The 23,270-nt window shown below is 62.4% G+C and overlaps 6 pseudogenes; all 6 read left to right on the top strand.

Moving 5' to 3' along the window:
• Nucleotides 1-2,251: 2,251 nt before the first annotated feature.
• LOC142874477 (uncharacterized) lies at nucleotides 2,252-2,370 on the top strand (annotated as a pseudogene).
• Nucleotides 2,371-6,233: 3,863 nt separating this feature from the next.
• Nucleotides 6,234-6,352, top strand: LOC142874476 (uncharacterized; annotated as a pseudogene).
• Nucleotides 6,353-10,220: 3,868 nt separating this feature from the next.
• On the top strand, nucleotides 10,221-10,339 carry LOC142874475 (uncharacterized; annotated as a pseudogene).
• A 3,871-nt stretch (nucleotides 10,340-14,210) lies between these two features.
• Nucleotides 14,211-14,329, top strand: LOC142874472 (uncharacterized; annotated as a pseudogene).
• Nucleotides 14,330-18,200: 3,871 nt separating this feature from the next.
• Nucleotides 18,201-18,319, top strand: LOC142874471 (uncharacterized; annotated as a pseudogene).
• A 3,863-nt stretch (nucleotides 18,320-22,182) lies between these two features.
• Nucleotides 22,183-22,301, top strand: LOC142874470 (uncharacterized; annotated as a pseudogene).
• Nucleotides 22,302-23,270: the final 969 nt, after the last annotated feature.

The following is a 23,270-nucleotide window of genomic DNA, read 5'->3' as shown; positions in this document are numbered from 1 at the left end:
GGTTCCAGGACGCCCTCCCAGGAACCCGGTAGCAGGGCGGCCGCAGCGTCTCGCGCAACCCAACCGTCCGCCGGCTGGCCGCCGTCGCTAAGTGGCCTGCGGGGGACGTGCTCCCGCTGTGCCGTGGGGGCCCAGCCTGGTGTCTTCTCTGAGGCCCCGCGGCTGCCGCTCCCCGCAAGGGGATAGCCGCGGAGGTGGGGACCGCCTCCTCATGGGGACGTACACTCAGCTCTCCACGTCGGATTCCGGGGCTCTCTGTCCTGCCAGAAGGCCCAGCTGGCCTGCGGGTCCTTAGAGTGGCAAAAACATCCGAAAACTGAGATTGAGGGTCCGGTGGGTGTCTGCACTTTTGTGCTGGGCACCCCAGGGAGGCCCGGGGGCTGGCTGGACAACGCGGTCTGCTGGGCGGGGGCTTTGGAGGAGCAACTGATGCCCTTTGCACTTTGGGTAGCAAGTGTCTGAGGTGTCTCTGGGCCCTGTGCCATGTGGGGGCGGGGGCGGGGGCGGGGTGGGAGGAGGAGGAGGAGGAGGAGGAGGAGGTGGGAAGGGCCGTGGCCTGCAGTCGTGTTCCCCGGGGTGGCACAGCATGTGGCTTCTTCCACAGGCTGCTTGGCCTGGGCTCCCTGCACCTGGGCCTTTGGAGGACTGGCCCTGTGCTTGCCAACACTTCCTGCAGGGACCCAGAGCTGGGAGGTTGCATCTCTCAGCCCTGGGTCGGGCAGAGCCCCAGCGGGCCATGCCCACAACCTCTCTCAGCACGGGTCCCCCAGAAGGCTCCTTTGGGACCAGGATTCTCTTGCGGGTGACTCTTTAAGGTCTGGCCCCTGGATGGAGGGGCACCAGGAGTAGAGGAGCAGGAAGGGGAAGGGGGTGGCCATGCGAGGGGACACTTTCAGGCCAAGTCCCAGCTTCAGCCTGATCCTCCTGGGAACCCCTGGGTGGACATCACACCTCCTGGTTGCCCCGCTCTGAGACAAGGAGCCGGGCTTCGCATTCCCACAGCAGCCAGTCGTGGGCTGAGGACACCTGGGGCGTTGGGAACTCCCTGGCTTCTCCTTGGATTAACATCTGGAGCTGCTTGTGAATTGTGCCGCCACACACACCCGAGTGCAGGTGTCTTCTGCACAGACTGCGGGCCTCGCTCTTCTGAATGCCGCTAGCTCGCCACCCACCCACCCGCGGGTGAACCTGGTCAGGGTACTTTCTCTCAGGGGCAGACTCTCATCCGGGCGGGCTACCGGTGTCTCTGTTTGCTCGTTTCTTTCTTCCACTTCGGGAAAGGCTTCCTTACTGGGTGTGGAAATCTCCTATGCCTTTCCTCGCCTATTCTGTCAGCTTTCAAATTCTCTTTCGGTTGCCACCCTCACAGATGGATTAGGAAACTCTTTGCGGTGCACTCATTAGTGAAATGACCTCAATGACGCTGGAATCCAATATCTAATCGCCGATTTTTAGCGAGTCCACACGCCAGGGTGGTTGGGGTCCAATGCAGCCCCGGCCAGGCCCAGGCCCCTTGGACTGGGCCACAGGAGGACACAGAGGAGGGTCCCGGCCCCCACGGTAGCGGTGCGGGCAGTTCTCCAAGGGCTTGGGTGTTTTCCAGAGGGAGGAGATGGAGGGGACTGATTTCTTCAGCGCCCCACAAACCACGCCACCCCACCCCACCCATGGGACACATCCGGGGGGAGAGAGAGAGAGAGAGAGAGAGAGAGAGAGAGAGAGAGAGAGAGAGAGACGCCCCATACACTGGCTCCCCTCCCCCGTGTGCTGTGCCCCAGCCCTGGCCCGGGGGAATAGGCGGCCGCAGGGCCACAGGGTGGGCGGCGCAGCTGAAAGGGGTTGTGGGGGAGGGCGGCCCCTGGCTGGGGTCAAAGGGCGAGCGCCCCGCCCACCCCGTGCGCAGTCAGCGGCCGCGGCGCGCTGGGGGTGGGGGCGGGGAGGTGAAGGAGGCCAGGCGAGGAGAGGAGGGGGGCTGGAAGGTCTCCACCTTGGTGGGTCCAGCCGTGGAGGCGCATCTTGTGTGAGTGTGAGTGAGTGAGTGAGTGTGAGTGTGTGTGTATAGAGAGACAGCCCCCAACCTCGGCCCGCCGCTCCCTGCCCGCCCCGCCTGTCACCCCCGTCCCTCGGAGCCCGCCGGACCCGGCCGGCGAACTCAACAGGCCCGGCCCGGCGCGGGGCCTGGGGCGGGAGGAGGCGGCGGGGAAGCGCAGAGAGGCTCGGCTTCTTGAGCGGGGCAGGGGCGCCCTCCACCGTCCACGGCCACACCACCCCGAACGCGCCCGATCCCGTCTGGTCTCGGAAGCTAAGCAGGGTCGGGCCTGGTTAGAACTTGGATGGGAGACCGCCCGGGAATACCGGGTGCCGTAGGCTTCTTCTTTTTTTTTTTTTTGCCTCTGGTTCTGTCGCGTTTCTGGGAGCGCGGGGGCGGCCCGGGGTGGGGGTGACCCCCACCCTCAGCGCCCGCCGCGGTGCCTGGCGCCCCAGCCCGCACCGTGGGGCCTCCTCTTGTCCCGAGCCGTGACACCGCCGCCACGCGGCAGCATGCGTGGCTTCTGGACTGTCAGGTCTCAGACCAAAGGTCTGCTCTGTGGGAACGGACACGCCGGAGGAAACCTTGAGAGTCTGAGAGGGGAGGGAGTTCCAGAAGAAGGCCAGGATGTCATTTTGAGGGAGTATGTGACCAGAACTCGTCCCGTTGCTTTTGGGGTTCTATGGGCTACACGTAGGGATCTTTGGTGGTGGCACCTGATGTTGGGGGATCCGGAGTCACACCCAGACCTGCTCCACAGGCCTCCTTTTACTTTTCTCTTCGGATTCATTTTTTTTTTTTTTTTTGAGACAGAGTCTGGGTTTGTTGCCCAGGCTAGAGTGAGTGCCGTGGCGTCAGCCTAGCTCACAGCAACTTCAAACTCCTGGGCTCGAGTGATCCTTCTGCCTCAGCCTCCCGGGTAGCTGGGACTGCAGGCATGCGCCACCATGCCCCGCTAATTTTTTATATATATATCAGTTGGCCAATTAATTTCTTTCTATTTATAGTAGGGACGGGGTCTCGCTCTTGCTCAGGCTGGTTTTGAACTCCTGACCTTGAGCAATCCGCCCGCCTCGGCCTCCCAAGAGCTAGGATTACAGGCGTGAGCCACAGCGCCCGGCCGGATTCATTATTTTTAAAAAGTGTCTCTTATCTCTATTATTGCATTTTCTTTTCTCTCTCTTTTCAAGCAGATGATGGGAGTCCAAGTATTAAGGTGACATGTGTTGCCCGTGCCCCCCTCCGCCCCGTGTTCTTATTCATTTACCTCTCATGTTGTTCCAGCATATTGTGGGGGCACCAATGTTAAGGTCGGGTGCGGTGCGTTGCCCTCTCCCAGCCTCCCCCCTCGGGTCAGAGCTTCAAGTGCGCCCATCCCCCAGTCGGTGCGCACCCACCCCATTCCTAATGGATGTGTATGCCCATCCCCTCCCCCCACCCGCCCGACACCCACCCGAAGAAGGTGATTCCTCTGTGTCCACTTAGGTGTCCATCGGTTCGTACCCATTTGCTGGTGAGCGCGAGCACGTGGTGCTCGTGTGTCCATTCTTGGGATACTTGGCTTACTGGAACGGGTTCCAGCTCTGGCCAGGAGAACCAGGAGAGGTGCCCTCTCACCGCTGCTCCTCATAGCCGAATAGCACTCCGTGGTGTCCACGCGCCACATTTTATTTACCCACTCGTGGGTCGATGGGCACTCGGGTGGCTTCCAGGTCTTTGCGATTGTGACTTGTGCCCTGACTCTAACCCTAACCCTTACCCAGCCCGTCTCCTCCACGGCCCCTGCCTGACTGACTCCTTCCCGCCCGGCCTGTCACCTGTCACCGTCCTCTGCCCCTGCCTGACACGCTCCTCCCCGCCCGGGCCGTCACCGTCCTCGGCCCCTGCCTGACGGGGCTCCTCTGTCGCCTGGGCCTTCCAAGGGCTTGGTGTGGACGCTGGTTCCAGGACGCCCTCCCAGGAACCCGGTAGCAGGGCGGCCGCAGCGTCTCGCGCAACCCAACCGTCCGCCGGCTGGCCGCCGTCGCTAAGTGGCCTGCGGGGGACGTGCTCCCGCTGTGCCGTGGGGGCCCAGCCTGGTGTCTTCTCTGAGGCCCCGCGGCTGCCGCTCCCCGCAAGGGGATAGCCGCGGAGGTGGGGACCGCCTCCTCATGGGGACGTACACTCAGCTCTCCACGTCGGATTCCGGGGCTCTCTGTCCTGCCAGAAGGCCCAGCTGGCCTGCGGGTCCTTAGAGTGGCAAAAACATCCGAAAACTGAGATTGAGGGTCCGGTGGGTGTCTGCACTTTTGTGCTGGGCACCCCAGGGAGGCCCGGGGGCTGGCTGGACAACGCGGTCTGCTGGGCGGGGGCTTTGGAGGAGCAACTGATGCCCTTTGCACTTTGGGTAGCAAGTGTCTGAGGTGTCTCTGGGCCCTGTGCCATGTGGGGGCGGGGGCGGGGGCGGGGTGGGAGGAGGAGGAGGAGGAGGAGGAGGAGGAGGAGGAGGTGGGAAGGGCCGTGGCCTGCAGTCGTGTTCCCCGGGGTGGCACAGCATGTGGCTTCTTCCACAGGCTGCTTGGCCTGGGCTCCCTGCACCTGGGCCTTTGGAGGACTGGCCCTGTGCTTGCCAACACTTCCTGCAGGGACCCAGAGCTGGGAGGTTGCATCTCTCAGCCCTGGGTCGGGCAGAGCCCCAGCGGGCCATGCCCACAACCTCTCTCAGCACGGGTCCCCCAGAAGGCTCCTTTGGGACCAGGATTCTCTTGCGGGTGACTCTTTAAGGTCTGGCCCCTGGATGGAGGGGCACCAGGAGTAGAGGAGCAGGAAGGGGAAGGGGGTGGCCATGCGAGGGGACACTTTCAGGCCAAGTCCCAGCTTCAGCCTGATCCTCCTGGGAACCCCTGGGTGGACATCACACCTCCTGGTTGCCCCGCTCTGAGACAAGGAGCCGGGCTTCGCATTCCCACAGCAGCCAGTCGTGGGCTGAGGACACCTGGGGCGTTGGGAACTCCCTGGCTTCTCCTTGGATTAACATCTGGAGCTGCTTGTGAATTGTGCCGCCACACACACCCGAGTGCAGGTGTCTTCTGCACAGACTGCGGGCCTCGCTCTTCTGAATGCCGCTAGCTCGCCACCCACCCACCCGCGGGTGAACCTGGTCAGGGTACTTTCTCTCAGGGGCAGACTCTCATCCGGGCGGGCTACCGGTGTCTCTGTTTGCTCGTTTCTTTCTTCCACTTCGGGAAAGGCTTCCTTACTGGGTGTGGAAATCTCCTATGCCTTTCCTCGCCTATTCTGTCAGCTTTCAAATTCTCTTTCGGTTGCCACCCTCACAGATGGATTAGGAAACTCTTTGCGGTGCACTCATTAGTGAAATGACCTCAATGACGCTGGAATCCAATATCTAATCGCCGATTTTTAGCGAGTCCACACGCCAGGGTGGTTGGGGTCCAATGCAGCCCCGGCCAGGCCCAGGCCCCTTGGACTGGGCCACAGGAGGACACAGAGGAGGGTCCCGGCCCCCACGGTAGCGGTGCGGGCAGTTCTCCAAGGGCTTGGGTGTTTTCCAGAGGGAGGAGATGGAGGGGACTGATTTCTTCAGCGCCCCACAAACCACGCCACCCCACCCCACCCATGGGACACATCCGGGGGGGGGGGGGAGAGAGAGAGAGAGAGAGAGAGAGAGAGAGAGAGAGAGAGAGAGACACGCCCCATACACTGGCTCCCCTCCCCCGTGTGCTGTGCCCCAGCCCTGGCCCGGGGGAATAGGCGGCCGCAGGGCCACAGGGTGGGCGGCGCAGCTGAAAGGGGTTGTGGGGGAGGGCGGCCCCTGGCTGGGGTCAAAGGGCGAGCGCCCCGCCCACCCCGTGCGCAGTCAGCGGCCGCGGCGCGCTGGGGGTGGGGGCGGGGAGGTGAAGGAGGCCAGGCGAGGAGAGGAGGGGGGCTGGAAGGTCTCCACCTTGGTGGGTCCAGCCGTGGAGGCGCATCTTGTGTGAGTGTGAGTGAGTGAGTGAGTGTGAGTGTGTGTGTATAGAGAGACAGCCCCCAACCTCGGCCCGCCGCTCCCTGCCCGCCCCGCCTGTCACCCCCGTCCCTCGGAGCCCGCCGGACCCGGCCGGCGAACTCAACAGGCCCGGCCCGGCGCGGGGCCTGGGGCGGGAGGAGGCGGCGGGGAAGCGCAGAGAGGCTCGGCTTCTTGAGCGGGGCAGGGGCGCCCTCCACCGTCCACGGCCACACCACCCCGAACGCGCCCGATCCCGTCTGGTCTCGGAAGCTAAGCAGGGTCGGGCCTGGTTAGAACTTGGATGGGAGACCGCCCGGGAATACCGGGTGCCGTAGGCTTCTTCTTTTTTTTTTTTTTTTTTTTTGCCTCTGGTTCTGTCGCGTTTCTGGGAGCGCGGGGGCGGCCCGGGGTGGGGGTGACCCCCACCCTCAGCGCCCGCCGCGGTGCCTGGCGCCCCAGCCCGCACCGTGGGGCCTCCTCTTGTCCCGAGCCGTGACACCGCCGCCACGCTGCAGCATGCGTGGCTTCTGGACTGTCAGGTCTCAGACCAAAGGTCTGCTCTGTGGGAACGGACACGCCGGAGGAAACCTTGAGAGTCTGAGAGGGGAGGGAGTTCCAGAAGAAGGCCAGGATGTCATTTTGAGGGAGTATGTGACCAGAACTCGTCCCGTTGCTTTTGGGGTTCTATGGGCTACACGTAGGGATCTTTGGTGGTGGCACCTGATGTTGGGGGATCCGGAGTCACACCCAGACCTGCTCCACAGGCCTCCTTTTACTTTTCTCTTCGGATTCATTTTTTTTTTTTTTTTGAGACAGAGTCTGGGTTTGTTGCCCAGGCTAGAGTGAGTGCCGTGGCGTCAGCCTAGCTCACAGCAACTTCAAACTCCTGGGCTCGAGTGATCCTTCTGCCTCAGCCTCCCGGGTAGCTGGGACTGCAGGCATGCGCCACCATGCCCCGCTAATTTTTTATATATATATCAGTTGGCCAATTAATTTCTTTCTATTTATAGTAGGGACGGGGTCTCGCTCTTGCTCAGGCTGGTTTTGAACTCCTGACCTTGAGCAATCCGCCCGCCTCGGCCTCCCAAGAGCTAGGATTACAGGCGTGAGCCACAGCGCCCGGCCGGATTCATTATTTTTAAAAAGTGTCTCTTATCTCTATTATTGCATTTTCTTTTCTCTCTCTTTTCAAGCAGATGATGGGAGTCCAAGTATTAAGGTGACATGTGTTGCCCGTGCCCCCCTCCGCCCCGTGTTCTTATTCATTTACCTCTCATGTTGTTCCAGCATATTGTGGGGGCACCAATGTTAAGGTCGGGTGCGGTGCGTTGCCCTCTCCCAGCCTCCCCCCTCGGGTCAGAGCTTCAAGTGCGCCCATCCCCCAGTCGGTGCGCACCCACCCCATTCCTAATGGATGTGTATGCCCATCCCCTCCCCCCACCCGCCCGACACCCACCCGAAGAAGGTGATTCCTCTGTGTCCACTTAGGTGTCCATCGGTTCGTACCCATTTGCTGGTGAGCGCGAGCACGTGGTGCTCGTGTGTCCATTCTTGGGATACTTGGCTTACTGGAACGGGTTCCAGCTCTGGCCAGGAGAACCAGGAGAGGTGCCCTCTCACCGCTGCTCCTCATAGCCGAATAGCACTCCGTGGTGTCCACGCGCCACATTTTATTTACCCACTCGTGGGTCGATGGGCACTCGGGTGGCTTCCAGGTCTTTGCGATTGTGACTTGTGCCCTGACTCTAACCCTAACCCTTACCCAGCCCGTCTCCTCCACGGCCCCTGCCTGACTGACTCCTTCCCGCCCGGCCTGTCACCTGTCACCGTCCTCTGCCCCTGCCTGACACGCTCCTCCCCGCCCGGGCCGTCACCGTCCTCGGCCCCTGCCTGACGGGGCTCCTCTGTCGCCTGGGCCTTCCAAGGGCTTGGTGTGGACGCTGGTTCCAGGACGCCCTCCCAGGAACCCGGTAGCAGGGCGGCCGCAGCGTCTCGCGCAACCCAACCGTCCGCCGGCTGGCCGCCGTCGCTAAGTGGCCTGCGGGGGACGTGCTCCCGCTGTGCCGTGGGGGCCCAGCCTGGTGTCTTCTCTGAGGCCCCGCGGCTGCCGCTCCCCGCAAGGGGATAGCCGCGGAGGTGGGGACCGCCTCCTCATGGGGACGTACACTCAGCTCTCCACGTCGGATTCCGGGGCTCTCTGTCCTGCCAGAAGGCCCAGCTGGCCTGCGGGTCCTTAGAGTGGCAAAAACATCCGAAAACTGAGATTGAGGGTCCGGTGGGTGTCTGCACTTTTGTGCTGGGCACCCCAGGGAGGCCCGGGGGCTGGCTGGACAACGCGGTCTGCTGGGCGGGGGCTTTGGAGGAGCAACTGATGCCCTTTGCACTTTGGGTAGCAAGTGTCTGAGGTGTCTCTGGGCCCTGTGCCATGTGGGGGCGGGGGCGGGGGCGGGGTGGGAGGAGGAGGAGGAGGAGGAGGAGGAGGAGGAGGAGGTGGGAAGGGCCGTGGCCTGCAGTCGTGTTCCCCGGGGTGGCACAGCATGTGGCTTCTTCCACAGGCTGCTTGGCCTGGGCTCCCTGCACCTGGGCCTTTGGAGGACTGGCCCTGTGCTTGCCAACACTTCCTGCAGGGACCCAGAGCTGGGAGGTTGCATCTCTCAGCCCTGGGTCGGGCAGAGCCCCAGCGGGCCATGCCCACAACCTCTCTCAGCACGGGTCCCCCAGAAGGCTCCTTTGGGACCAGGATTCTCTTGCGGGTGACTCTTTAAGGTCTGGCCCCTGGATGGAGGGGCACCAGGAGTAGAGGAGCAGGAAGGGGAAGGGGGTGGCCATGCGAGGGGACACTTTCAGGCCAAGTCCCAGCTTCAGCCTGATCCTCCTGGGAACCCCTGGGTGGACATCACACCTCCTGGTTGCCCCGCTCTGAGACAAGGAGCCGGGCTTCGCATTCCCACAGCAGCCAGTCGTGGGCTGAGGACACCTGGGGCGTTGGGAACTCCCTGGCTTCTCCTTGGATTAACATCTGGAGCTGCTTGTGAATTGTGCCGCCACACACACCCGAGTGCAGGTGTCTTCTGCACAGACTGCGGGCCTCGCTCTTCTGAATGCCGCTAGCTCGCCACCCACCCACCCGCGGGTGAACCTGGTCAGGGTACTTTCTCTCAGGGGCAGACTCTCATCCGGGCGGGCTACCGGTGTCTCTGTTTGCTCGTTTCTTTCTTCCACTTCGGGAAAGGCTTCCTTACTGGGTGTGGAAATCTCCTATGCCTTTCCTCGCCTATTCTGTCAGCTTTCAAATTCTCTTTCGGTTGCCACCCTCACAGATGGATTAGGAAACTCTTTGCGGTGCACTCATTAGTGAAATGACCTCAATGACGCTGGAATCCAATATCTAATCGCCGATTTTTAGCGAGTCCACACGCCAGGGTGGTTGGGGTCCAATGCAGCCCCGGCCAGGCCCAGGCCCCTTGGACTGGGCCACAGGAGGACACAGAGGAGGGTCCCGGCCCCCACGGTAGCGGTGCGGGCAGTTCTCCAAGGGCTTGGGTGTTTTCCAGAGGGAGGAGATGGAGGGGACTGATTTCTTCAGCGCCCCACAAACCACGCCACCCCACCCCACCCATGGGACACATCCGGGGGTGGGGGGAGAGAGAGAGAGAGAGAGAGAGAGAGAGAGAGAGAGAGAGAGAGAGACGCCCCATACACTGGCTCCCCTCCCCCGTGTGCTGTGCCCCAGCCCTGGCCCGGGGGAATAGGCGGCCGCAGGGCCACAGGGTGGGCGGCGCAGCTGAAAGGGGTTGTGGGGGAGGGCGGCCCCTGGCTGGGGTCAAAGGGCGAGCGCCCCGCCCACCCCGTGCGCAGTCAGCGGCCGCGGCGCGCTGGGGGTGGGGGCGGGGAGGTGAAGGAGGCCAGGCGAGGAGAGGAGGGGGGCTGGAAGGTCTCCACCTTGGTGGGTCCAGCCGTGGAGGCGCATCTTGTGTGAGTGTGAGTGAGTGAGTGAGTGTGAGTGTGTGTGTATAGAGAGACAGCCCCCAACCTCGGCCCGCCGCTCCCTGCCCGCCCCGCCTGTCACCCCCGTCCCTCGGAGCCCGCCGGACCCGGCCGGCGAACTCAACAGGCCCGGCCCGGCGCGGGGCCTGGGGCGGGAGGAGGCGGCGGGGAAGCGCAGAGAGGCTCGGCTTCTTGAGCGGGGCAGGGGCGCCCTCCACCGTCCACGGCCACACCACCCCGAACGCGCCCGATCCCGTCTGGTCTCGGAAGCTAAGCAGGGTCGGGCCTGGTTAGAACTTGGATGGGAGACCGCCCGGGAATACCGGGTGCCGTAGGCTTCTTCTTTTTTTTTTTTTTTTTTTTTTGCCTCTGGTTCTGTCGCGTTTCTGGGAGCGCGGGGGCGGCCCGGGGTGGGGGTGACCCCCACCCTCAGCGCCCGCCGCGGTGCCTGGCGCCCCAGCCCGCACCGTGGGGCCTCCTCTTGTCCCGAGCCGTGACACCGCCGCCACGCGGCAGCATGCGTGGCTTCTGGACTGTCAGGTCTCAGACCAAAGGTCTGCTCTGTGGGAACGGACACGCCGGAGGAAACCTTGAGAGTCTGAGAGGGGAGGGAGTTCCAGAAGAAGGCCAGGATGTCATTTTGAGGGAGTATGTGACCAGAACTCGTCCCGTTGCTTTTGGGGTTCTATGGGCTACACGTAGGGATCTTTGGTGGTGGCACCTGATGTTGGGGGATCCGGAGTCACACCCAGACCTGCTCCACAGGCCTCCTTTTACTTTTCTCTTCGGATTCATTTTTTTTTTTTTTTTTTGAGACAGAGTCTGGGTTTGTTGCCCAGGCTAGAGTGAGTGCCGTGGCGTCAGCCTAGCTCACAGCAACTTCAAACTCCTGGGCTCGAGTGATCCTTCTGCCTCAGCCTCCCGGGTAGCTGGGACTGCAGGCATGCGCCACCATGCCCCGCTAATTTTTTATATATATATCAGTTGGCCAATTAATTTCTTTCTATTTATAGTAGGGACGGGGTCTCGCTCTTGCTCAGGCTGGTTTTGAACTCCTGACCTTGAGCAATCCGCCCGCCTCGGCCTCCCAAGAGCTAGGATTACAGGCGTGAGCCACAGCGCCCGGCCGGATTCATTATTTTTAAAAAGTGTCTCTTATCTCTATTATTGCATTTTCTTTTCTCTCTCTTTTCAAGCAGATGATGGGAGTCCAAGTATTAAGGTGACATGTGTTGCCCGTGCCCCCCTCCGCCCCGTGTTCTTATTCATTTACCTCTCATGTTGTTCCAGCATATTGTGGGGGCACCAATGTTAAGGTCGGGTGCGGTGCGTTGCCCTCTCCCAGCCTCCCCCCTCGGGTCAGAGCTTCAAGTGCGCCCATCCCCCAGTCGGTGCGCACCCACCCCATTCCTAATGGATGTGTATGCCCATCCCCTCCCCCCACCCGCCCGACACCCACCCGAAGAAGGTGATTCCTCTGTGTCCACTTAGGTGTCCATCGGTTCGTACCCATTTGCTGGTGAGCGCGAGCACGTGGTGCTCGTGTGTCCATTCTTGGGATACTTGGCTTACTGGAACGGGTTCCAGCTCTGGCCAGGAGAACCAGGAGAGGTGCCCTCTCACCGCTGCTCCTCATAGCCGAATAGCACTCCGTGGTGTCCACGCGCCACATTTTATTTACCCACTCGTGGGTCGATGGGCACTCGGGTGGCTTCCAGGTCTTTGCGATTGTGACTTGTGCCCTGACTCTAACCCTAACCCTTACCCAGCCCGTCTCCTCCACGGCCCCTGCCTGACTGACTCCTTCCCGCCCGGCCTGTCACCTGTCACCGTCCTCTGCCCCTGCCTGACACGCTCCTCCCCGCCCGGGCCGTCACCGTCCTCGGCCCCTGCCTGACGGGGCTCCTCTGTCGCCTGGGCCTTCCAAGGGCTTGGTGTGGACGCTGGTTCCAGGACGCCCTCCCAGGAACCCGGTAGCAGGGCGGCCGCAGCGTCTCGCGCAACCCAACCGTCCGCCGGCTGGCCGCCGTCGCTAAGTGGCCTGCGGGGGACGTGCTCCCGCTGTGCCGTGGGGGCCCAGCCTGGTGTCTTCTCTGAGGCCCCGCGGCTGCCGCTCCCCGCAAGGGGATAGCCGCGGAGGTGGGGACCGCCTCCTCATGGGGACGTACACTCAGCTCTCCACGTCGGATTCCGGGGCTCTCTGTCCTGCCAGAAGGCCCAGCTGGCCTGCGGGTCCTTAGAGTGGCAAAAACATCCGAAAACTGAGATTGAGGGTCCGGTGGGTGTCTGCACTTTTGTGCTGGGCACCCCAGGGAGGCCCGGGGGCTGGCTGGACAACGCGGTCTGCTGGGCGGGGGCTTTGGAGGAGCAACTGATGCCCTTTGCACTTTGGGTAGCAAGTGTCTGAGGTGTCTCTGGGCCCTGTGCCATGTGGGGGCGGGGGCGGGGGCGGGGTGGGAGGAGGAGGAGGAGGAGGAGGAGGAGGAGGAGGAGGTGGGAAGGGCCGTGGCCTGCAGTCGTGTTCCCCGGGGTGGCACAGCATGTGGCTTCTTCCACAGGCTGCTTGGCCTGGGCTCCCTGCACCTGGGCCTTTGGAGGACTGGCCCTGTGCTTGCCAACACTTCCTGCAGGGACCCAGAGCTGGGAGGTTGCATCTCTCAGCCCTGGGTCGGGCAGAGCCCCAGCGGGCCATGCCCACAACCTCTCTCAGCACGGGTCCCCCAGAAGGCTCCTTTGGGACCAGGATTCTCTTGCGGGTGACTCTTTAAGGTCTGGCCCCTGGATGGAGGGGCACCAGGAGTAGAGGAGCAGGAAGGGGAAGGGGGTGGCCATGCGAGGGGACACTTTCAGGCCAAGTCCCAGCTTCAGCCTGATCCTCCTGGGAACCCCTGGGTGGACATCACACCTCCTGGTTGCCCCGCTCTGAGACAAGGAGCCGGGCTTCGCATTCCCACAGCAGCCAGTCGTGGGCTGAGGACACCTGGGGCGTTGGGAACTCCCTGGCTTCTCCTTGGATTAACATCTGGAGCTGCTTGTGAATTGTGCCGCCACACACACCCGAGTGCAGGTGTCTTCTGCACAGACTGCGGGCCTCGCTCTTCTGAATGCCGCTAGCTCGCCACCCACCCACCCGCGGGTGAACCTGGTCAGGGTACTTTCTCTCAGGGGCAGACTCTCATCCGGGCGGGCTACCGGTGTCTCTGTTTGCTCGTTTCTTTCTTCCACTTCGGGAAAGGCTTCCTTACTGGGTGTGGAAATCTCCTATGCCTTTCCTCGCCTATTCTGTCAGCTTTCAAATTCTCTTTCGGTTGCCACCCTCACAGATGGATTAGGAAACTCTTTGCGGTGCACTCATTAGTGAAATGACCTCAATGACGCTGGAATCCAATATCTAATCGCCGATTTTTAGCGAGTCCACACGCCAGGGTGGTTGGGGTCCAATGCAGCCCCGGCCAGGCCCAGGCCCCTTGGACTGGGCCACAGGAGGACACAGAGGAGGGTCCCGGCCCCCACGGTAGCGGTGCGGGCAGTTCTCCAAGGGCTTGGGTGTTTTCCAGAGGGAGGAGATGGAGGGGACTGATTTCTTCAGCGCCCCACAAACCACGCCACCCCACCCCACCCATGGGACACATCCGGGGGTGGGGGGAGAGAGAGAGAGAGAGAGAGAGAGAGAGAGAGAGAGAGAGAGAGAGACGCCCCATACACTGGCTCCCCTCCCCCGTGTGCTGTGCCCCAGCCCTGGCCCGGGGGAATAGGCGGCCGCAGGGCCACAGGGTGGGCGGCGCAGCTGAAAGGGGTTGTGGGGGAGGGCGGCCCCTGGCTGGGGTCAAAGGGCGAGCGCCCCGCCCACCCCGTGCGCAGTCAGCGGCCGCGGCGCGCTGGGGGTGGGGGCGGGGAGGTGAAGGAGGCCAGGCGAGGAGAGGAGGGGGGCTGGAAGGTCTCCACCTTGGTGGGTCCAGCCGTGGAGGCGCATCTTGTGTGAGTGTGAGTGAGTGAGTGAGTGTGAGTGTGTGTGTATAGAGAGACAGCCCCCAACCTCGGCCCGCCGCTCCCTGCCCGCCCCGCCTGTCACCCCCGTCCCTCGGAGCCCGCCGGACCCGGCCGGCGAACTCAACAGGCCCGGCCCGGCGCGGGGCCTGGGGCGGGAGGAGGCGGCGGGGAAGCGCAGAGAGGCTCGGCTTCTTGAGCGGGGCAGGGGCGCCCTCCACCGTCCACGGCCACACCACCCCGAACGCGCCCGATCCCGTCTGGTCTCGGAAGCTAAGCAGGGTCGGGCCTGGTTAGAACTTGGATGGGAGACCGCCCGGGAATACCGGGTGCCGTAGGCTTCTTCTTTTTTTTTTTTTTTTTTTTTTGCCTCTGGTTCTGTCGCGTTTCTGGGAGCGCGGGGGCGGCCCGGGGTGGGGGTGACCCCCACCCTCAGCGCCCGCCGCGGTGCCTGGCGCCCCAGCCCGCACCGTGGGGCCTCCTCTTGTCCCGAGCCGTGACACCGCCGCCACGCGGCAGCATGCGTGGCTTCTGGACTGTCAGGTCTCAGACCAAAGGTCTGCTCTGTGGGAACGGACACGCCGGAGGAAACCTTGAGAGTCTGAGAGGGGAGGGAGTTCCAGAAGAAGGCCAGGATGTCATTTTGAGGGAGTATGTGACCAGAACTCGTCCCGTTGCTTTTGGGGTTCTATGGGCTACACGTAGGGATCTTTGGTGGTGGCACCTGATGTTGGGGGATCCGGAGTCACACCCAGACCTGCTCCACAGGCCTCCTTTTACTTTTCTCTTCGGATTCATTTTTTTTTTTTTTTTTTTGAGACAGAGTCTGGGTTTGTTGCCCAGGCTAGAGTGAGTGCCGTGGCGTCAGCCTAGCTCACAGCAACTTCAAACTCCTGGGCTCGAGTGATCCTTCTGCCTCAGCCTCCCGGGTAGCTGGGACTGCAGGCATGCGCCACCATGCCCCGCTAATTTTTTATATATATATCAGTTGGCCAATTAATTTCTTTCTATTTATAGTAGGGACGGGGTCTCGCTCTTGCTCAGGCTGGTTTTGAACTCCTGACCTTGAGCAATCCGCCCGCCTCGGCCTCCCAAGAGCTAGGATTACAGGCGTGAGCCACAGCGCCCGGCCGGATTCATTATTTTTAAAAAGTGTCTCTTATCTCTATTATTGCATTTTCTTTTCTCTCTCTTTTCAAGCAGATGATGGGAGTCCAAGTATTAAGGTGACATGTGTTGCCCGTGCCCCCCTCCGCCCCGTGTTCTTATTCATTTACCTCTCATGTTGTTCCAGCATATTGTGGGGGCACCAATGTTAAGGTCGGGTGCGGTGCGTTGCCCTCTCCCAGCCTCCCCCCTCGGGTCAGAGCTTCAAGTGCGCCCATCCCCCAGTCGGTGCGCACCCACCCCATTCCTAATGGATGTGTATGCCCATCCCCTCCCCCCACCCGCCCGACACCCACCCGAAGAAGGTGATTCCTCTGTGTCCACTTAGGTGTCCATCGGTTCGTACCCATTTGCTGGTGAGCGCGAGCACGTGGTGCTCGTGTGTCCATTCTTGGGATACTTGGCTTACTGGAACGGGTTCCAGCTCTGGCCAGGAGAACCAGGAGAGGTGCCCTCTCACCGCTGCTCCTCATAGCCGAATAGCACTCCGTGGTGTCCACGCGCCACATTTTATTTACCCACTCGTGGGTCGATGGGCACTCGGGTGGCTTCCAGGTCTTTGCGATTGTGACTTGTGCCCTGACTCTAACCCTAACCCTTACCCAGCCCGTCTCCTCCACGGCCCCTGCCTGACTGACTCCTTCCCGCCCGGCCTGTCACCTGTCACCGTCCTCTGCCCCTGCCTGACACGCTCCTCCCCGCCCGGGCCGTCACCGTCCTCGGCCCCTGCCTGACGGGGCTCCTCTGTCGCCTGGGCCTTCCAAGGGCTTGGTGTGGACGCTGGTTCCAGGACGCCCTCCCAGGAACCCGGTAGCAGGGCGGCCGCAGCGTCTCGCGCAACCCAACCGTCCGCCGGCTGGCCGCCGTCGCTAAGTGGCCTGCGGGGGACGTGCTCCCGCTGTGCCGTGGGGGCCCAGCCTGGTGTCTTCTCTGAGGCCCCGCGGCTGCCGCTCCCCGCAAGGGGATAGCCGCGGAGGTGGGGACCGCCTCCTCATGGGGACGTACACTCAGCTCTCCACGTCGGATTCCGGGGCTCTCTGTCCTGCCAGAAGGCCCAGCTGGCCTGCGGGTCCTTAGAGTGGCAAAAACATCCGAAAACTGAGATTGAGGGTCCGGTGGGTGTCTGCACTTTTGTGCTGGGCACCCCAGGGAGGCCCGGGGGCTGGCTGGACAACGCGGTCTGCTGGGCGGGGGCTTTGGAGGAGCAACTGATGCCCTTTGCACTTTGGGTAGCAAGTGTCTGAGGTGTCTCTGGGCCCTGTGCCATGTGGGGGCGGGGGCGGGGGCGGGGTGGGAGGAGGAGGAGGAGGAGGAGGAGGAGGAGGAGGAGGTGGGAAGGGCCGTGGCCTGCAGTCGTGTTCCCCGGGGTGGCACAGCATGTGGCTTCTTCCACAGGCTGCTTGGCCTGGGCTCCCTGCACCTGGGCCTTTGGAGGACTGGCCCTGTGCTTGCCAACACTTCCTGCAGGGACCCAGAGCTGGGAGGTTGCATCTCTCAGCCCTGGGTCGGGCAGAGCCCCAGCGGGCCATGCCCACAACCTCTCTCAGCACGGGTCCCCCAGAAGGCTCCTTTGGGACCAGGATTCTCTTGCGGGTGACTCTTTAAGGTCTGGCCCCTGGATGGAGGGGCACCAGGAGTAGAGGAGCAGGAAGGGGAAGGGGGTGGCCATGCGAGGGGACACTTTCAGGCCAAGTCCCAGCTTCAGCCTGATCCTCCTGGGAACCCCTGGGTGGACATCACACCTCCTGGTTGCCCCGCTCTGAGACAAGGAGCCGGGCTTCGCATTCCCACAGCAGCCAGTCGTGGGCTGAGGACACCTGGGGCGTTGGGAACTCCCTGGCTTCTCCTTGGATTAACATCTGGAGCTGCTTGTGAATTGTGCCGCCACACACACCCGAGTGCAGGTGTCTTCTGCACAGACTGCGGGCCTCGCTCTTCTGAATGCCGCTAGCTCGCCACCCACCCACCCGCGGGTGAACCTGGTCAGGGTACTTTCTCTCAGGGGCAGACTCTCATCCGGGCGGGCTACCGGTGTCTCTGTTTGCTCGTTTCTTTCTTCCACTTCGGGAAAGGCTTCCTTACTGGGTGTGGAAATCTCCTATGCCTTTCCTCGCCTATTCTGTCAGCTTTCAAATTCTCTTTCGGTTGCCACCCTCACAGATGGATTAGGAAACTCTTTGCGGTGCACTCATTAGTGAAATGACCTCAATGACGCTGGAATCCAATATCTAATCGCCGATTTTTAGCGAGTCCACACGCCAGGGTGGTTGGGGTCCAATGCAGCCCCGGCCAGGCCCAGGCCCCTTGGACTGGGCCACAGGAGGACACAGAGGAGGGTCCCGGCCCCCACGGTAGCGGTGCGGGCAGTTCTCCAAGGGCTTGGGTGTTTTCCAGAGGGAGGAGATGGAGGGGACTGATTTCTTCAGCGCCCCACAAACCACGCCACCCCACCCCACCCATGGGACACATCCGGGGGGGGGGGAGAGAGAGAGAGAGAGAGAGAGAGAGAGAGAGAGAGAGAGAGAGAGACGCCCCATACACTGGCTCCCCTCCCCCGTGTGCTGTGCCCCAGCCCTGGCCCGGGGGAATAGGCGGCCGCAGGGCCACAGGGTGGGCGGCGCAGCTGAAAGGGGTTGTGGGGGAGGGCGGCCCCTGGCTGGGGTCAAAGGGCGAGCGCCCCGCCCACCCCGTGCGCAGTCAGCGGCCGCGGCGCGCTGGGGGTGGGGGCGGGGAGGTGAAGGAGGCCAGGCGAGGAGAGGAGGGGGGCTGGAAGGTCTCCACCTTGGTGGGTCCAGCCGTGGAGGCGCATCTTGTGTGAGTGTGAGTGAGTGAGTGAGTGTGAGTGTGTGTGTATAGAGAGACAGCCCCCAACCTCGGCCCGCCGCTCCCTGCCCGCCCCGCCTGTCACCCCCGTCCCTCGGAGCCCGCCGGACCCGGCCGGCGAACTCAACAGGCCCGGCCCGGCGCGGGGCCTGGGGCGGGAGGAGGCGGCGGGGAAGCGCAGAGAGGCTCGGCTTCTTGAGCGGGGCAGGGGCGCCCTCCACCGTCCACGGCCACACCACCCCGAACGCGCCCGATCCCGTCTGGTCTCGGAAGCTAAGCAGGGTCGGGCCTGGTTAGAACTTGGATGGGAGACCGCCCGGGAATACCGGGTGCCGTAGGCTTCTTCTTTTTTTTTTTTTTTTTTTTTGCCTCTGGTTCTGTCGCGTTTCTGGGAGCGCGGGGGCGGCCCGGGGTGGGGGTGACCCCCACCCTCAGCGCCCGCCGCGGTGCCTGGCGCCCCAGCCCGCACCGTGGGGCCTCCTCTTGTCCCGAGCCGTGACACCGCCGCCACGCGGCAGCATGCGTGGCTTCTGGACTGTCAGGTCTCAGACCAAAGGTCTGCTCTGTGGGAACGGACACGCCGGAGGAAACCTTGAGAGTCTGAGAGGGGAGGGAGTTCCAGAAGAAGGCCAGGATGTCATTTTGAGGGAGTATGTGACCAGAACTCGTCCCGTTGCTTTTGGGGTTCTATGGGCTACACGTAGGGATCTTTGGTGGTGGCACCTGATGTTGGGGGATCCGGAGTCACACCCAGACCTGCTCCACAGGCCTCCTTTTACTTTTCTCTTCGGATTCATTTTTTTTTTTTTTTTGAGACAGAGTCTGGGTTTGTTGCCCAGGCTAGAGTGAGTGCCGTGGCGTCAGCCTAGCTCACAGCAACTTCAAACTCCTGGGCTCGAGTGATCCTTCTGCCTCAGCCTCCCGGGTAGCTGGGACTGCAGGCATGCGCCACCATGCCCCGCTAATTTTTTATATATATATCAGTTGGCCAATTAATTTCTTTCTATTTATAGTAGGGACGGGGTCTCGCTCTTGCTCAGGCTGGTTTTGAACTCCTGACCTTGAGCAATCCGCCCGCCTCGGCCTCCCAAGAGCTAGGATTACAGGCGTGAGCCACAGCGCCCGGCCGGATTCATTATTTTTAAAAAGTGTCTCTTATCTCTATTATTGCATTTTCTTTTCTCTCTCTTTTCAAGCAGATGATGGGAGTCCAAGTATTAAGGTGACATGTGTTGCCCGTGCCCCCCTCCGCCCCGTGTTCTTATTCATTTACCTCTCATGTTGTTCCAGCATATTGTGGGGGCACCAATGTTAAGGTCGGGTGCGGTGCGTTGCCCTCTCCCAGCCTCCCCCCTCGGGTCAGAGCTTCAAGTGCGCCCATCCCCCAGTCGGTGCGCACCCACCCCATTCCTAATGGATGTGTATGCCCATCCCCTCCCCCCACCCGCCCGACACCCACCCGAAGAAGGTGATTCCTCTGTGTCCACTTAGGTGTCCATCGGTTCGTACCCATTTGCTGGTGAGCGCGAGCACGTGGTGCTCGTGTGTCCATTCTTGGGATACTTGGCTTACTGGAACGGGTTCCAGCTCTGGCCAGGAGAACCAGGAGAGGTGCCCTCTCACCGCTGCTCCTCATAGCCGAATAGCACTCCGTGGTGTCCACGCGCCACATTTTATTTACCCACTCGTGGGTCGATGGGCACTCGGGTGGCTTCCAGGTCTTTGCGATTGTGACTTGTGCCCTGACTCTAACCCTAACCCTTACCCAGCCCGTCTCCTCCACGGCCCCTGCCTGACTGACTCCTTCCCGCCCGGCCTGTCACCTGTCACCGTCCTCTGCCCCTGCCTGACACGCTCCTCCCCGCCCGGGCCGTCACCGTCCTCGGCCCCTGCCTGACGGGGCTCCTCTGTCGCCTGGGCCTTCCAAGGGCTTGGTGTGGACGCTGGTTCCAGGACGCCCTCCCAGGAACCCGGTAGCAGGGCGGCCGCAGCGTCTCGCGCAACCCAACCGTCCGCCGGCTGGCCGCCGTCGCTAAGTGGCCTGCGGGGGACGTGCTCCCGCTGTGCCGTGGGGGCCCAGCCTGGTGTCTTCTCTGAGGCCCCGCGGCTGCCGCTCCCCGCAAGGGGATAGCCGCGGAGGTGGGGACCGCCTCCTCATGGGGACGTACACTCAGCTCTCCACGTCGGATTCCGGGGCTCTCTGTCCTGCCAGAAGGCCCAGCTGGCCTGCGGGTCCTTAGAGTGGCAAAAACATCCGAAAACTGAGATTGAGGGTCCGGTGGGTGTCTGCACTTTTGTGCTGGGCACCCCAGGGAGGCCCGGGGGCTGGCTGGACAACGCGGTCTGCTGGGCGGGGGCTTTGGAGGAGCAACTGATGCCCTTTGCACTTTGGGTAGCAAGTGTCTGAGGTGTCTCTGGGCCCTGTGCCATGTGGGGGCGGGGGCGGGGGCGGGGTGGGAGGAGGAGGAGGAGGAGGAGGAGGAGGAGGAGGAGGTGGGAAGGGCCGTGGCCTGCAGTCGTGTTCCCCGGGGTGGCACAGCATGTGGCTTCTTCCACAGGCTGCTTGGCCTGGGCTCCCTGCACCTGGGCCTTTGGAGGACTGGCCCTGTGCTTGCCAACACTTCCTGCAGGGACCCAGAGCTGGGAGGTTGCATCTCTCAGCCCTGGGTCGGGCAGAGCCCCAGCGGGCCATGCCCACAACCTCTCTCAGCACGGGTCCCCCAGAAGGCTCCTTTGGGACCAGGATTCTCTTGCGGGTGACTCTTTAAGGTCTGGCCCCTGGATGGAGGGGCACCAGGAGTAGAGGAGCAGGAAGGGGAAGGGGGTGGCCATGCGAGGGGACACTTTCAGGCCAAGTCCCAGCTTCAGCCTGATCCTCCTGGGAACCCCTGGGTGGACATCACACCTCCTGGTTGCCCCGCTCTGAGACAAGGAGCCGGGCTTCGCATTCCCACAGCAGCCAGTCGTGGGCTGAGGACACCTGGGGCGTTGGGAACTCCCTGGCTTCTCCTTGGATTAACATCTGGAGCTGCTTGTGAATTGTGCCGCCACACACACCCGAGTGCAGGTGTCTTCTGCACAGACTGCGGGCCTCGCTCTTCTGAATGCCGCTAGCTCGCCACCCACCCACCCGCGGGTGAACCTGGTCAGGGTACTTTCTCTCAGGGGCAGACTCTCATCCGGGCGGGCTACCGGTGTCTCTGTTTGCTCGTTTCTTTCTTCCACTTCGGGAAAGGCTTCCTTACTGGGTGTGGAAATCTCCTATGCCTTTCCTCGCCTATTCTGTCAGCTTTCAAATTCTCTTTCGGTTGCCACCCTCACAGATGGATTAGGAAACACTTTGCGGTGCACTCATTAGTGAAATGACCTCAATGACGCTGGAATCCAATATCTAATCGCCGATTTTTAGCGAGTCCACACGCCAGGGTGGTTGGGGTCCAATGCAGCCCCGGCCAGGCCCAGGCCCCTTGGACTGGGCCACAGGAGGACACAGAGGAGGGTCCCGGCCCCCACGGTAGCGGTGCGGGCAGTTCTCCAAGGGCTTGGGTGTTTTCCAGAGGGAGGAGATGGAGGGGACTGATTTCTTCAGCGCCCCACAAACCACGCCACCCCACCCCACCCATGGGACACATCCGGGGGGGGGGGGGAGAGAGAGAGAGAGAGAGAGAGAGAGAGAGAGAGAGAGAGACGCCCCATACACTGGCTCCCCTCCCCCGTGTGCTGTGCCCCAGCCCTGGCCCGGGGGAATAGGCGGCCGCAGGGCCACAGGGTGGGCGGCGCAGCTGAAAGGGGTTGTGGGGGAGGGCGGCCCCTGGCTGGGGTCAAAGGGCGAGCGCCCCGCCCACCCCGTGCGCAGTCAGCGGCCGCGGCGCGCTGGGGGTGGGGGCGGGGAGGTGAAGGAGGCCAGGCGAGGAGAGGAGGGGGGCTGGAAGGTCTCCACCTTGGTGGGTCCAGCCGTGGAGGCGCATCTTGTGTGAGTGTGAGTGAGTGAGTGAGTGTGAGTGTGTGTGTATAGAGAGACAGCCCCCAACCTCGGCCCGCCGCTCCCTGCCCGCCCCGCCTGTCACCCCCGTCCCTCGGAGCCCGCCGGACCCGGCCGGCGAACTCAACAGGCCCGGCCCGGCGCGGGGCCTGGGGCGGGAGGAGGCGGCGGGGAAGCGCAGAGAGGCTCGGCTTCTTGAGCGGGGCAGGGGCGCCCTCCACCGTCCACGGCCACACCACCCCGAACGCGCCCGATCCCGTCTGGTCTCGGAAGCTAAGCAGGGTCGGGCCTGGTTAGAACTTGGATGGGAGACCGCCCGGGAATACCGGGTGCCGTAGGCTTCTTCTTTTTTTTTTTTTTTTTTTTTTGCCTCTGGTTCTGTCGCGTTTCTGGGAGCGCGGGGGCGGCCCGGGGTGGGGGTGACCCCCACCCTCAGCGCCCGCCGCGGTGCCTGGCGCCCCAGCCCGCACCGTGGGGCCTCCTCTTGTCCCGAGCCGTGACACCGCCGCCACGCGGCAGCATGCGTGGCTTCTGGACTGTCAGGTCTCAGACCAAAGGTCTGCTCTGTGGGAACGGACACGCCGGAGGAAACCTTGAGAGTCTGAGAGGGGAGGGAGTTCCAGAAGAAGGCCAGGATGTCATTTTGAGGGAGTATGTGACCAGAACTCGTCCCGTTGCTTTTGGGGTTCTATGGGCTACACGTAGGGATCTTTGGTGGTGGCACCTGATGTTGGGGGATCCGGAGTCACACCCAGACCTGCTCCACAGGCCTCCTTTTACTTTTCTCTTCGGATTCATTTTTTTTTTTTTTTTTTGAGACAGAGTCTGGGTTTGTTGCCCAGGCTAGAGTGAGTGCCGTGGCGTCAGCCTAGCTCACAGCAACTTCAAACTCCTGGGCTCGAGTGATCCTTCTGCCTCAGCCTCCCGGGTAGCTGGGACTGCAGGCATGCGCCACCATGCTCCGCTAATTTTTTATATATATATCAGTTGGCCAATTAATTTCTTTCTATTTATAGTAGAGACGGGGTCTCGCTCTTGCTCAGGCTGGTTTTGAACTCCTGACCTTGAGCAATCCGCCCGCCTCGGCCTCCCAAGAGCTAGGATTACAGGCGTGAGCCACAGCGCCCGGCCGGATTCATTATTTTTAAAAAGTGTCTCTTATCTCTATTATTGCATTTTCTTTTCTCTCTCTTTTCAAGCAGATGATGGGAGTCCAAGTATTAAGGTGACATGTGTTGCCCGTGCCCCCCTCCCCCCCGTGTTCTTATTCATTTACCTCTCATGTTGTTCCAGCATATTGTGGGGGCACC

The sequence above is a fragment of the Microcebus murinus genome, chromosome 12 (genome assembly GCF_040939455.1).
Source record: "Microcebus murinus isolate Inina chromosome 12, M.murinus_Inina_mat1.0, whole genome shotgun sequence".
NCBI lineage: Eukaryota > Metazoa > Chordata > Mammalia > Primates > Cheirogaleidae > Microcebus > Microcebus murinus.
The sequence above is the reverse complement of the archived record's forward strand: the minus strand, read 5'-3'. Positions and strand labels throughout refer to the sequence as shown.